Here is a 12,388-nt window from a genome sequence, read left to right on the forward strand (position 1 = left end):
ATCTTTTATCAACTATGCTCAGAGTCTCCTATGATTTTTCCTGGATTTCTTCCATGGTGGTGAATCTTCTCCCTTTCAGTCCCAATTTTAGTTTCGGGAAACAAAAAGAATTCACAGGAAGCAAGATCCGGTGAACGTTGTTTTTGATCAAAAAAAGCTTGTTCAAGCATAGTCACCACTTCAGCAGCAGTTTCACCAAGCAAAAAGACAAAATTTTGCACAAACTCTTTGCTCTTTAAAATCTGCCATGGTAGTTTGATGAGAAAAATCACTGAAGTTACGATTATGATCGTAGAAAAAAAGCCAGAGATACCACTTCTGCAATCCACTTTAATTGTTTCCCCATTAATCTGATTAAATGTTGAACTGGCTTTCACACAACATATTTGACTGCACAAAATGAATCAAAACTAAATAAAAGAAGAGATAAAGAAAAAAAGGAAGAGAGCGTCAAATACTTTGTGTACATGAAAAAGACTCATAACGTGCCATGGCAGGTTAGGTGTACGAACACATCACATCACCCCTCTGCCAGTCTTTTCTCGATTTTCTGTTTTCCTCTCATCTCTTCATCAGAAATATCTGATTGAGAAGGCAAACTAATCCTCACACGAAACAAGAACATCTCTTTCCGCAGTGTTCTTTTTTACACAGTTATTCCCAGCTCGCCAGTACTTCTGTTGTTAACCAGCGAGTCGTTACACACGCACAACAAATCTGCCACTCGCATATGGTGAGTGAAAATGTAAAGAAAACAGCAAAGGGAATGCTGGGTGTCTTGCAGGTCTTTTCACGTCTCACAGATGTCCAACCCACGTTGCAGCTATTTTTGACCGCCTGTTTTCTGCTCTTTTTAGTTGACATGCATTGAAGCTGACTTCTTCCATTTACATTCAGGAAAACATGGAAGGAGAACCTCATCCACCTCATCTAGTCCATCAGAGGGAGAGAGAGAGAGACAGACGGGGGGACAGACAGAGCAGGAAATGTTTGAAAGCACAGGAAACACAGCTAAAAACTATTTCCATCGTCAGACCCCACACCACCATCTCAAACGTCACTCACTGCCCTCCCCACGCACACACTAAAACATTTATACACTCAGGCCTGTCTGCTGATGGCTCTGCCTGTGAATTATTTACCAGTGGAAATGCAGGAACAATCTAATTGAATAGGAGGGAACTCCATTGGAGATGAAACTCTGCTTTTTTTTCCCCCTTATAAGATAAATTCCTTTCGGTTGATGTGGTTCGATTCTGTTGCCGTCGTCTGTGCCATTTTGTATTCTCAAAGCTCGCTGTCTGCAGCTGTCCGCAATTACCGCAACGGTAATGACTTCTCCTCTGCAAGTTACATATTGGAGTGCTATCTTTAAATTTATATTTTCAGGAAGTACGCGTCTACTTCATAGGCTGTTTGTGTCACTTACGCAGTCTGAGGCAGTAGGAGGGAAATGTTGTTCACAGTAAACATCTGGCCAATTAACACTGGTGTGCTGTAAAGGATAGAATAGGAGATGTATTGATTTCAATTTTCACACCTTTGTGGATGACTTCTGAGTCTTGTTATTTGAAGAGAGAGAGAGAGCGAACACAAAGACTTCAAAAATAGCTCCATCTGTATTCTGAGGGATGAATATATCGCCAAACTAGACTTTTCTTGAGGGAAAATCACAATTTGTAATCTGAAAGCAACAATATTTAATCTTAATCAATCAGTTCATGCGACTATATAACAATATATTTCCACCACCACTGTGAATCTTGAATTTAGTGTCATGAGAAAACAGAAATGAATGGTAATGGAAGGGAAAAGACCAATATATTACCAAAAACGACATTTTTACATTTGGCTCTGGTGGAGAAGTTGCTTTATCTGTAAAAATATACAAAAAAAGCCATAAATGACATGACATGCAGGAGCTGGTCACCTTGTCCTTTCTGTTTTATTTCTGACATGGATGCTGCTTCACCATACGGCTGCTAGATTCCATTTCTGCTCTATCAGAGAGGTGAAAAAAACTAAAGACACAAAAATAGTGTCGAACAAAAACACCACATTTTAAGCACATAGAGGGGAAAAATTAATGCAGTGGACATAAATGGCACATTAGGTGAGATGCAGCAGAGGTACAGGAAATCGGCGGTAATGCATTCTTGATGCGCCCTCATGGTCAAACACATTGATGCACACTTTTTACTGGTTGAAATTCACTCAAAATTTGCATTTGGAAAACATTTGAATGGAGAAGTGCCTCCTGCTGCCTACTAACAAACACAAATACAAGCAAACACCCTTGCAAGACATCTCGCTTTTGAGCCAAACCCAAGTTGCTTACAGCACATTCCAGATTAAGAAAAAAAAGTTTGCACACACTGCAGGATAAATATTGGCTGAGGACATCACTGTTGTGCGCCTGATGATGAGATTCCCTGCACAAAGCAAAACAAATCTCCCACTTACACTGTATTGCACGTGTACACACTCCCACTGCTACACACACGTGCAGCTCCCCCCCCCCTTTGAAGTGCTGCATCACTAGGCTGTAATGAAATTCTACTAGCTGACTGCTGACTGGAGGCTTTGCAGGGGGATGGATGGAGAAATGGATGGATGGAGAGAGAAATGAAAGGAGTGGTAGGAAAGGTGGGAAAAATTGATTGAAGGAAAAATGGTGGACTGTTCTTGTGTTCGTGCGTTTGAAAAATTGCGCCCCCCTGCTTCGTCTGGGTTTTGCATGCATGTCAGTGTGTGTGTGTGTGTGTTTGAGCACTCTTAGGGTGATGCCATCGATATTACGTGTGACATGCTGAGGTACAAAGGTTCATTTTCTTCTAATGCCTGATTTAAAAACCCCACCTTGCTCACAACTTCAAAAAGGCTCCCGAGGGTGAGGATGTAAGTGTATGCAACACCTCCCACCCTCCTTCCCTGCCTCCTTTTCAATCTACGTTTTAGCAGGGGACAAGAGGGTACAGTAAATTACCTTTTGATTCATCCCCTTTAATTATGCAAATAGACTTCATTATCTGCAGTGACTCTAAAGTGTTGTGGAATGTTTTCATTAGTCTGCATGTGGAGCTGTGAGAGTGTTCATTGAGAGGTACTCAAGTGTGTACAATTTGGCATGCTCCCTTTTTTTTCATAGGTGCAAGTGTCCAATATATTCAACAAGGTGTGTGTGTGTGTGGATGTGTGTCTGTGCAACTTTCTTGTTCAGAGTGAACTCTTGAAGTCATGGTGAAACGTTTAGAGTGTTTTTAGATTTCGTACTGTGGCATATTGATGAGTAAAGAGGGATATGTGGGTGGGTTGTGATTTACTAAGAGGAATTAAATCAGATTTGATTGTATCGCTCAAAGGTGGGCGTGACTTAGCTAATACGGAGAGATACAGAGCTGTAGAGAGGTATAGAGGTGTAAGATGATACAGAATTTCTTCATCTTGCCTTCACTTTTAACATTTTAACCGTAACCTTCATTACATTTCTGAGGAGGTGCATGTCATCACATATATAGTTTGCCTAGGCTTCATTGCTGCGCCATAACCATCTAACACGAACAGATAAATTAGCCTTAACTGTGCGCATTGGTCTGTGTTATGACTTATTTCCCCCCATAGAACTTGTTCATTCTCCCAGCGACAAACACAGAGACGTTCTTTGGTCGAGACTATCTTTAGAGCAGGAACTCTCCTGAGTTTTGGCTTCAGCACAAAATGTATGTGACTGTAATTATGCAAAATAGGTCATTAACTTAATAAACAGCATCTGTAAACAACAGCACAAAGACAGATTCCCCACTTCCTCCCTTTCTTTTCTCTCTCTCTCTCACTTTCACTCTCTGTCTCTCTGTCTATTACCTCTTTCCCTTTATCCCTCTCCAAATTTAACACTGAGGTCTTTCAGTCTTGGTGAAGAGAAGCGTCTGAAGTCGAGAGAAGAAAACATCCGCACTATCTCAATAGCTGAATAAACAGCTGATGGCGCAGCATGGGAGCTGAATAGGTTTAATGAGTAGACTATGGCAGTGTGACCTAGATCTAGTTTCTAGACTGTCACTAAGCTGCCTACAAAAAGCGAACTGACAATAACAATCATCAACAACAAGTCTCATTAATTACAGTGGCGACACTCACGGTCTCCATTCTCAAAATCGACCGAAACAAACTCCCTTGTGTCTGCTGTGTGTGTGTGTGTGTGTGTGAGAGAGAGAGATATCTCTCAATCGTTCCTCCCCCCTAATCTCTGCTTCTCATCCCCCTATCTCTTCCATGTTCTGTAAAGCTCTTACTCTAACTTGGCATCATCCCTCCCTCACATCCTAACTGCTTCACACTAAATGTCAACAACTGAATATTCATCACAACGCTGACACCCCTCCTCTCTGTCTCTCTAAATCTCATCCAAGACTGACGATTTTTTTTTGTCTCTCTCCCTCCACAGACTGATTAGCAGCAGATTTGAATATTACCAATTACCAATATTAGAATAGTAATTTCCTGCAATATTCTGCTTCTCCGCCCTCCTTGCAATTCAAACAGCTCAGAAGTTTTACTCCTTATTTGCCTAATTTCAAGGCATACAACGGATTTTCTGAAATAGTATTTTATGATTCATTGGTCTCAGTTGTTTCTGAGTTTCCAAATGTAAAACTGGTGCTACATTTTTACTGTATTTTTAAACACAAAATACTCTGCTTACATGCAAAGTGCAAGACTCTGAATTGCAAATTTGCAAAGGAGAGAGAGAGAAAAGGAGTTTTAGGGAAGTGGTGAGATAAGTAATGGGACAGATATTGTATATACTAATAGATTTAAAAGTTATGAAGAACCCCAAAACAGAACAGAAAACTACCTTTCCCACCTATGGTTCACAGCATGACCAGTAACCCTCCTCTATCAAGCTCACCATGATGGTAACATCATAATTTACTACATAAGCTGACACTGCAAACTAACACCCAGTAGGGAATTCTGCCGTGTACTGCTGAGCTATACTGAGGCATACAGGTGCCTGTCTGCTAGACTCAATCTGGGAAAGCAATGGCAGTCAACAGAAATCAAGTTGACCAAACTATGACCTGCAGCCATCTGTGGCCAGACACCCTTATTGAAACCCCTTGATTTATGGCCTTTGAGTTATTTCAAAACTAAAATTGGATTTTAAACTGCTTTACCTTACTTGGAAAATTAAGTTATTGAATTAATTTCTAATTGGAGTATAAATATGAACTTTTCTCAATAAAGTCACGAATAATCAAGTTATCAGTGATGCATGATGCAAGATTTTTTTTACAATAAAACAATAGCCTTTACAATAAAAGGCTTTATAATAAAAAAGACAGATAAATACTGATAGCAAAGCTAATGGCTAGCTGCTCAATAAAGCAGCATGTAATAGCTTAAGGTCAGTCAGCTCCAGTGGTTGTAAATTAAAAACAATGTTCCATGATTTATCATGTGTAATTAAACTTAGGTTCCTATTTTAATCATGCAAGTGCAACAACAAGCGCACAGCCGTAGGTCTTCAGCGCACAGACTGTGTCAGCGTCTCCAAGCACACCTGCTATTTTGGTCCATGTATGTTCAGCAGTGCAAAGTGCAAAAGGGCTGGGTGAAATGGAATATAGATCAGAAGATGCAGTGATCAATAAATGCTCTCTCAGCCAGTCACATCACTGGTTTCGTAGCTCTGACCCAGCTGTGCCAATCACAGTGAAGCATGACAACAGTAGCTCAACAAATGGAAAGACACTTCTTCAGGGAACCATGTTGTTGCCTGGAAGATGCACAGCGTCACAAAATGAACACACATCACCACAATGCTGTAGTCGAAGGCAGATGTGGGTTTTTAACAGTTATGATGTAATGATGATAGAAATATATTAAGAATGTGGATGAAGCTGTTTATGTGATTTAAATTTTAATTCTATTGTATTTCATGTTGTAAATTAGTGTTTAAAAAAGACAGTTTGGTCCAAGTAAGATGCCAGTGAAGTGGCATTGAGCCAGAAACAGACATGGTTCTGAGACATCTAATTTCAGCACAAAATCTAGGACCCAATTTCTGCCAAAATACCAACAATTTGCTTTGCACAGCCTCATTTGAATGAACCTCCCACTTTACTGCGTCTCACCTCCCACTTGTGCACTGCGTGTACTGTGGGCAGCACTAAAACACCACACAGACACGCGTTGACATCAAGAAAATACCAAGTGCTGCTTGCGCTGGTTGTTGCATGGCCACGAAAATAGGGCCCATAACGTGCAAATGTTGCTTTGGCTTCAGCTACTTAACTGGCGTTCATTTTGATGGCGGCTCACTCGGCTTACAGCAGCAGGGTCGGTCAGTTTAGGAGCGTGAGGAATGGTCATCTGTTGAGCCAGAATTGCCATCAATTTTGTAGCTATAGCTGGAGTGAATGGTGACAATAATGAAATGTCTTATTGGTATAGCAGTACCAAGCATGCATTATAAATTGCTTGTAATTCACTCATTGAGATAGCTTTGCAATTTAAATTTAAAGGTCTGTTGCCTATCTATTTAAATTTAAAAGTCTATTACTATTCTATAGACCTGTTTTCAGTGGTCAAATCACTGGTATTAAAGTTTGGACACCCCTGACTAAATGAAAATTATTTTTGTGAGGCCGCACAGAGGAGATGGATAAATACAGGTTTTACAGGGTGGAACAGTATGGTAGTCCATTGTTTGCCCTTGTTTGTGTTAGCCCAGCAATGTCAGGATCAATGTCATGAGCTCAGTGTTTCTCCAAGATGTTAGTCAAGAAAGGATTAAACCAAACAACCACCTGACAATTGACTTGCCACCTTCAAATCTTATGGTTCAAATACTGGATTTAAAGTAGGCCATGCAGCTGATTTGCCAGCTGCATGGCCTACTTCTCATCTCAAAATTATTCAGTTTTGGTGGATAATTTGGGAGAGATTTACAAAACTGTCACCATTTTTCTCAAGTCTGAAGGTTGGAAGCAAAGACTAATAACATCCTAGTGAGAGGTGCATTTGTCAGGTGTAGGTAGGGTTCATTTTGATGTCTCAGTGAAGTAGAGCACTTGTCAGTCATCTATTGTGCGGCACGGTTGACACTTGCCTGTCCCCGGGTAATGCCTCCTGAGCCTTGCCCGCCCACAATTAATGAAATGTGTGGGTTGGCTTTGCAAGGTTATGCTTGTGTCTCTGTGGACAGAATGTGTCAACAGCCTGCTAGCAAGTCTAGATGTCATGGAAATGAAAACCACAAGCAAAAAACACTCACACACACACACACACACACACACACATATATTATGCAGCAAGTATAGATGAGAGGTCATCTTATCTGTGTGAGTCATCAGCACAACCTTAATCATTGCGGTTAGTGCTCATTGAGGAGCGACTCGTAGGGAACAGAAAGGGGAGCATACACCTCCTTCCATTGACATGAATGACACAGTCAGGGTTGGGGTTATCTGCCTTTGTGTGCATGTGTGTGGATATCAGGAAGTGTGTTTGAGGAAAGTGACAGGTTGAGACCGCCATGTGAAGAACCCCTTGGGCCTGTGCTGCTTATCAGTCTCACACACACTCTTTTTTTTCTCACATGCTATCCACTTTGCACACACACACACACACACACACACACACACACACACACACACACACACACACACACACACACACACATGTCCTCTCCCCGATGAATTATATGTCACACTGATCTGTTGAGTTTATTTGTAACCTGCTCAGATCTGCTCTGTTTCTCCTAGTCTGACGACAGAAGCCATATTACTTGTGGGCCATCACTTCCCACTAGCATCACAGGATTCCCCCTCCATTATTTTTGTCTTTCCGCTTCCCTCTGTTTTTCCTCACCATCCTTTCATGTCTTTATTTATCTATGTGTCAGGATCAGAGGAATCAGACAAGAGAAGGGTTATGGCTGCATACCTGCATAACACACAAGCTGGATGGTATATTGAATTACAATGAATATGGAAAATCGTACAGGAATTATGCTTTTGTTTGTTGTTTTAGCCATACTCTAACTGCATAGCTCTCAGGATGGTAAAACCAACACAGTGAACATGAAAGACATTATATTTGCTAAAAATCAACATGCTAGCTTTATCATTTTGAGCATGTTAGCATGCTGATGTGAGCATTTAGCTGGAGAGCTGCAGACGAGTCTTGTTAGCATACAAGGCATACAGGCTAGTGGGACACCTTTTCACTTTCTGGTTCTGTTTACACATGGTGTGACATAGCTATTGACTAGATTTGGGTCAAGGCATTTAAGTGGTTAAATCGTACATGCATACATCAGACTATGTATGATTTAAAATCCCTGTTGTTCTTGAAAATCCATATATAAGATTGTTCCAGTCCGCCTGTGGTTTCTCAACCACAAACAGAGAAGTACATCAAAAATGTGCAGCTACCAGTTAACATTTCTGTCTTTGACAAGCATGCTGTAGCATAGAGACTTGCTATGGTAACCATGAAATAATGTTTTTAAAGCATACTTTTTCACCAGGTATTTTTTTTATTGGAAACCCCCAAATCAACCAGACATGTTTAAATTGCTCAGTCTCTTACCTAAAAAATAGCTGACCAATTTAGAAGTGATTACAAGCATTTAACAAAGCTGTTTATTAAAATGCAGTTACAGTAGGCATCTTGTTTCTTCTTATTGTGGTATTAACTAAAGTAATTCTATTTCAGTTATGATGATTTGTGTCAAACCAAAACTGGATTACTTAAAGTCACCCTCCACTCAAAAATATGTTTTTCTTCTTGTTCCTACAGTTGGATATTTGAGCTTCACTATGCAGAATGATCACAAATAGTTTGGAAGCCAATCCTGGTCCAGTATTAAACTTGTAAAAGCATGATATGGAAACTTAAAGCTTCCAGTGCACCAACACTGAGAATGGACTTTATAGTGAAGTAGGAGACATCTTGTGTCCAACAGTTAAACTTCTGAATTGATATATGTTTGCATATTTATTGATTCTGGGATTTTTAAGGAGATAGAAGAGGTACATGACATTTTAAGGATTTTAACAAGATAATTGAACTTTTTTTGTGGAAAAACCATATGAGACACAAATTATTATTCAAAGTAGAGTATTTTATATAAATCTTAAAACATGTCTGGAGGGATCTTTAAATGTTAAATCCAGAAAAGGCTGTGCATGTAAACCTAACCACTAATAATGGCTCTTTTATACCATTTATTTTATATATTTATATATATATATATATATATATATATATATATATATATATATATATACATATCATACTGTACCATGACTTTGTCAACAATGTGTAGCCAGGTTCAGTCATGATAGCTGGCTCAAACAATAGGTAAATATCAACTCTGATACTTACGTACTTGATTTCTTTCCGAGTTGCCTTGGACACAGCAGGAAAGCAGAGAGGAACATCATTACAGTTTGAGGAAGACTGCTTGATTCACGTTGCGCGAGGGGACAATTAAGACACACAGCTGTTCATTTTCTCATCTGTTTCAACTGCCACTATGCTTTATATTGTAAACTGCAGCACTGCTGGCAAATGATGCATCATCACATTTGAAATAAATCACTGGGCTTAATATTCATACTCGTCAGCCATGTCGCGTTATGGAAATATTTGTATTACTAAATTACATGCCTGTCCTTTTAATTGATTCCTAATTATGCTGATTATTACTAATTATGATATCTGTAATAATTACATATTAATTAATAACATAATTATTGTTAATTATAACATAATTTGTAAAGTAAAAGTTATTTTTCTCATTGAGCCCACACCAGCAAAAGCTTCCTGCCTTCATGATGAGGAAAATCTTCATCAAACCCCTGGCACATGAGAAAAAGACTTTCAAATAGAAATCTTAAGAGATATCCAACCCTACAGTGCAGTGCAAATGGAGCTGTAGGTGGGAAAATGCCAATTAGAAAAACAAAAAAATGTAAAAGTTTTAATAATGGACATTTCTCTCTGAATAACATCATACCAGATAAAGCACAGGTGTAAATAATCACAATAATGAGAGATCTGTTTGTTTGAGTGCCAGTTAACCATGTCAGTAAGATACTGTAGCATGCACAGTACAGGGCTGTTGGCAATGGCTCACCTATGAAACACAGCCACTGTTAATATTATCATAGTAAGTTTACCTGTGTTTGACAAGTCAAAATGTCCACCATGACAAAGTTCAGCAGTAGGATTATAGGATTAAGTCCAATATTGACTTTGTGAGAACAATTTATGAAGTACATAAGATAAGTCCGGTGAATATAAGTCAGAGAAAAAAGAAAATCAGGTCTTATCATCATGAGGAGCCAAGAGCCAATACCTCATGTCAGGGTGGGGTTAGAGTGGGTGGGACTGTGGGTGGACGGGGAAGCATGGAAGGCCGAGCTCTTCCAAACAACCCAGAAGAGATAGATAGTAGAGTCAGGATAGCTTTGCTGTTGCTCTAGCTAACAGAAGCTAATCGGCTAAATGCGGTAGCAGTTGTCGAGCTTGCTTTCTTAAGAGGCAGAGGGTACGTGATTGGCCGAAAGGTTTCCGCTGTCATGAAAAGTGACATTATGAAATAAAAGTTGACATAAAATGAAAGTGTTACTGGGAAGATGCCATTATGAAATAAAAGAAAGACTTTCGAAAAACAGTATTTAAAATTTCAAAAATTTTGTTACGAAATAAAAAATATATACAATCAAACTCTGTCACAAAAATAGGAATGATGATATAAAAGTTCATAAAGATTTGAGTTTTAATTATTTGTTAATTATATCACAAATTATTGTTTCATTTAAATGTTCCATTTGCATAATATCTTTATGTGATTATTTCCTCACCTGAAATACAGATCACCCTACTAATGTCAAAATAAAGGCAGTGCTTACATCTGTTAATCAGCTGCCTGATGGAAACCCTGATCACACTAGAACCAATCATATTTGTCAGACATGTTGAAGTTTTATCCTTCTACTGCCTCGTTTTGGTGTATCTATTTTTGAAAAGAGAAGCTCTCCAACATTAATCAAGGGTATCTTAGATGCTCAGTCTACTGCACGGCCTGTTGGAAAAATGAAACAATCTCAGTAAACTTGATAATATAGCAGTTAAGAAACATACAGGCTTGGTTACGCATGTGTGCGCATGCCATTTAACCCTCAGTGTGTCATCTCCCTTAATCATCGTCCTGGTGATGTAATCATCATGTAGTGTAGTCCATCTCATCGTTTAGCCTGCCGTAGCACCTGCTCCGGCATCTGTTAGCAGCAACCACTTTATTGCCGCTGCTAACCAGAGAGCATATTGACTAATCTCAGCATCGTCTGGATATTTGGAGCATAGTCACAGATGACGAGATTAATGCTTTGCAATAGAGTTGAAGATGAGAACTGCCAGACAGATATGAGGAGACAGTTAGAGCTACACCTGATAACTTGCTTCAGCACCGGTGTTCAATGTTTCGTGTAACTACGTGAGAGCGAGAGCGGCTTGGTATTACTGGTGTTGTGGAAGAATTTCAACAAGCCTCACATGGTTGACTTGCGATTGGATTCAGACGCAGCTCGAGAAACAACTTGCGAACAGTTAACAAAAGTCCCCCCCGAAAAATGGAAGCTGTCATATTCTGATGTCAAAACCCTTTTACACATTTGTCTCTCTGTAATTATAGCAGTCTGTTCAACGCTCACTTCCTCTCCCTTGCCTCTCGTGTGTGTATGTGTGAGAATCTGTATGTGGGTTTATTCTCTGTAATCTTTTAATGACATGCACTAACGATGCGTTGAAGCTCAGAAAGAGCCCAGGCCATGAAACACACACACACGCACACACACCCACACACACAAAAGGAGTGAGGCTCAGTGGAAGGCCGCAGCCCCTGAGAGGATCCACTGGGAGATTAGCCAAATCAGAAAAGAGTTTTACAGAAAGGCAGCTTTAATGCAACACAACACAGATAGTGTTTTTGTGTGTGTGTGTGTGTGTGTGTGTGTGTGTGTGTGTGTGTGTGTGTGTGTGTATATGTGTGTGTATGTGTGTGTGTGTGTGTGTGTGTGTGTGTCATGGTGAGAAAAGATAGATGTCCACAGCCTCAAACCTACCCAAACCTAATTTTGTTTGCAACTTTCTCAGTCTGTACCCTCTGTTTCATCTCCTTCATCATCTGCTTCACAACAGAAGCAATCCTGCCGCTCAGCATCAACATCAATCACGGGCAGTTGCACGCTTACAGTACAGTACATCCCCATGTTTAGATCCCATATTTCCACAACATCCTGTACTGTCATGAAATGGCTCTATATTTAAACCTACATTAACCTCATCTTACTGTAATACTTAATATGACAGC

This window comes from Thunnus albacares, chromosome 5, assembly GCF_914725855.1.
Source record: "Thunnus albacares chromosome 5, fThuAlb1.1, whole genome shotgun sequence".
Classification (NCBI taxonomy): domain Eukaryota; kingdom Metazoa; phylum Chordata; class Actinopteri; order Scombriformes; family Scombridae; genus Thunnus; species Thunnus albacares.